Below are 3819 nucleotides of genomic sequence, written 5' to 3' on the forward strand. Positions count from 1 at the left end.
TTGTTAAATTAATGTTTATTGCATTTTTTAAATTTCATGTGCTACCATGATGCTGTTTAGTGTTTGTGCGAATCACACTGTGCAGCTTCTATATAGTAGTAGTACTAACTTAGTCGTGGAAGGGATGCTTGTGATGAGCTTTCATTTATCATGTGACTTTCTTCGCTGCTGTGATGACTGTTGGTTGTCAGTGTATTACAATGGTACAAAACAGATATTAAATCATAATTAGGTGGGTAAATTAACTTTATATCAGATAACGAAATACGGTTTATTACTGTAAATTTTAAGTTAAGTCTGTAAAACCAATAACGTCTGTACCATATTTTTGACGGTAAAGTTCTGGCAACCACAGCTGCCGGTATTTTACCGTAAAAATGGCATTTTATTTTTTACAGTGTATCTAAAAAAAATGTTTGTGTTAGTTCCCATTAACTAATGTTAACAGATACAACGTTTTATCTTAATGAATATATTAGTAAATGCTGAGATTTACATCAACTAAGGTTAATAGGCTATTGCTGTAGAAGTATTGTTCATTGTCAATTAATGTTAACTAATGTAGCCATAGCTACGGAGTCCCTAAAGGGACATGGTGAAGGAAAAACATGGTCCCTCTCGAAAACGTTTCGTTCACTCGCAAAACCTTTGCGTTCCCTTGCAAATGTGTTGCGTTCCCCCGGGAAACATTATGTTCCTTCGCAAATGTTTTGCATTCCCCCAAGAAACTTTGCATATGTACGTAATATTTTTCGGGGGACCGCAAATTGTTTGCGAGAAAACAAAAAAAGCATTGAAATATATTTTTTTCCTCCTATCTCATATTCTTTACCTGGTGAAGAGAAAAAAATAATGAGATGGAGGAAAAAATATATGTCAATGCTTTTGCGTTTCCACGAGAAACTTTGGATTCCCTCTCAAAAACTTTGCCTTCCACCAAGAAACTTTGCGTTCGCTTTCAACGCAAAATTTCTAGGGGGAACACAAGACGGATGGACCACCTCAGTAATATGGGCTATACTATGCTAATGCTTACAAATGAAGCCTTATTGTAAAGTGTTATCAAATAAATAAATGACAATAAAAACTACAAAAAAGGACACAACTTGCGGTATAGCCATTTCAGACATTTATAACTTAAAAGATGTTGTAAAAATATGTAAAATTCCCAAATCAAACAACTTCATTTGGATACCCAGGATCACTTGACAGTAAAATAATCCGGTTACAACTGCCAGTTGCATGTGCTCAACAGTAGCCTAAAGTTCTTAGTTGGCAAACATGACCTTTGAACTAATGTTCCCCCAGTTATATAAGCCAGCAGTGAGATGCCTCACTGTATCCTGAGCTCTTGCCTGATCCAGACTGATCATGCACATGATTCATCTTCTCTGTCTGGCAGCTCTAAGCATCTGCACACTAATAACTTGTCATCCTATACAAAAGGAAACAATCCAAACAGATTTAATATGTGAAAATCTGAGAGATATGGAGGCCAAGATCAGCAGCAATTTCCTGATGATTCAATTTAGTAATAGGATGAGGAAAGCCATTCATCAACACTCAAAAGGTAAGTTCATTTTTTTACATAAACTGAATCTACATATTTTTACTTTTAATAATATTACTGACACTCGTTTATTTTATAAAGGAGACATTTTACTGAAGAAAAGAAGCAAGGACTGCTTTTCAGTATTTGATATTAAAAATAATAATATAATGTGTTTGGATACAACCAAAAAGCCACATATTTCAGTAAGTATGAGTTTTTTGTTTTGTTTTGTTTTGTTTTTTATCAATATTAATAAAAAATAAACACCTAATTTTACAGCTATTGATATATACTTAGACATTTGCTATCATAATTACTATGTTATGGATTAATAAACATATAGCCTATTTATTATGGCTAAAAGCCCTAAATAACAAATAATAATAACAATAAATTCCAATACCAAATACTTTTAATTCCAGTACTGTTGAAACATTTGGGGTGAGTATTTTTTTTTAATTAATAAAAATTGGTTAGAAATTAACACTTTTATTCAGCAAGGATGCATTAAATTGATCAAAAGTGACAGCGAAGATATTTATAATGGTTCAAAAGATTTCTTTTTCAAATCAATGCTATTCTTTTGAACTTTCTGCTCATCAAAGAATCCTGAAAAATTATTTTTCTTAATAAATGACATGTGTTATCCTCAGGTTGATGTCATTAATAAGGACTCCTTTAAAACAATTCAAAGAAAGAATTCCTATCGGAGTGATGCAATGATCAAGCTTTTTGGAGCTATAAGCCACACTGAGGCTCTTTCTCTGCAATCAAACAACCATAAAACACATCTCAGGCAGAGAAGAAGCCAAAATATTGACCCATCTGATCCTTTGGGATTCGAGAACCCCAAGTCAAAGACCACCAGTTATCGAAGACTAAATCGAGAGCGAGAGCACGAGCGCAGCAGTAATGTCTCTAAAGAGACCATCAGTTCCTATGATGACCCTTTACACGTACTGCTTTCCAAGAGCCCAGTCAGTCCAAATTTACAAAAAGAAAAGAAAAATAAGCACGTTGCACCATCTGATCCATTCTGAACAAATTAGGTTCCTTTACAGCCTCAAAGAAAACCATCTGTGAATTAAACTACATGGGATGGTTCCCTTTTTGGATGATAGCCTACCTAAAAACAAACAATACACCGATCTGAAGAACTTCTAATGTAAGGTTAAGAAAGCAAATGGTTCCATGGAAACAAATAACCAGCAACTGATGCAATCCAGGGCCTCTTTTTCAGCTCAGTGAGCGAGGCTAGTTTAGGTCACTGCTTGTTAGTCCTTTCACCTTTTTAAGTCAGTTAAAATTTAAACTACTCTGCAATGCTGTGGCAATGACGTTGTTTTCATCAGAACTGTGCAAGAACCTTTTTCATTGATTGATGTAGGTAATATCATGAAATACTAAGAATCACGTGCAGTTGGCAATTATTTTCTTGCAATGTTTGGAGTCTGCAATTTGTATCATTATATTTCATGTCGACAGTAGGCCTAAATATCATAGTTTCAAACATATATGAGATGGTGCTGGCCACCTCTACTGAATTATTTATTGAAGAAGTATTGATACGTTTTTATTTATTACATTTTATATTGATGTCTTTAATCTAAATCGGAAAAATGATCAAATTTCAATTTATCAAATGTGAAAGAATTTTTTAAAAGTGTATGTTCAATAATACCCTTAAATGAAATCATCTTTGCAGGAAATCTTAAGAAAGTACTTACCAGGATTTATATTGATTATAATGTGTAATTCATTTAGCAAAAATGTAAAAAAAAAAAAAAAAAAAAAAAAAATCCATTCAAACAATAAAATTATTGGGTTACATTTTTTTGTTCCTGTTCTTGTTAAAGTTTTATGTTATGACGTGAGTGTCAGATTTTCCCATTAAATCTCTTAAATTTAGTTTCTCACACATTTCCCAGCACATTATACAAAAACAATGTTTAAATTGTTTTTGTGAGGTAATGATACTTTTTTATTTTTGAAACAAGATTTTCTAGATCTCAAGATTAATGGTGGATGATGATGATAATCAAGTACAATGACAAGTAATATCAATATAAAGATTGTAACGGATGCTTAGTTTCATTGTGTTTGAGGGGCCGTTCACACACTAACTAAAAACTGAAAAATGTTTATGTGTTTTGGCTGTTCATTTACACGACAACAGCGTTTTGGGGGCCTGAAAACACAAACTTTTGAAAACGGGTTTCAAAATGCAAGTTTTTGAAAACGACACTGTTATTCTCTCCGTGTAAACT

The 3819-nt window shown here is 33.0% G+C and overlaps 1 long non-coding RNA gene across 1 annotated transcript; it reads left to right on the forward strand.

Annotated features, from left to right (window-relative positions):
* The first annotated feature begins 1323 nt into the window (after positions 1-1323).
* Positions 1324-2260, forward strand: LOC130085297 (uncharacterized). Its single transcript, XR_008807128.1, has 3 exons — positions 1324-1570; positions 1652-1755; positions 2206-2260. It is a non-coding gene; the product is annotated as an uncharacterized LOC130085297 (long non-coding RNA).
* Positions 2261-3819: the final 1559 nt, after the last annotated feature.

Source organism: Rhinichthys klamathensis, unplaced genomic scaffold, assembly GCF_029890125.1.
Source record: "Rhinichthys klamathensis goyatoka isolate OS25496 unplaced genomic scaffold, OSU_Roscu_1.1 h1tg000076l_1, whole genome shotgun sequence".
NCBI lineage: Eukaryota > Metazoa > Chordata > Actinopteri > Cypriniformes > Leuciscidae > Rhinichthys > Rhinichthys klamathensis.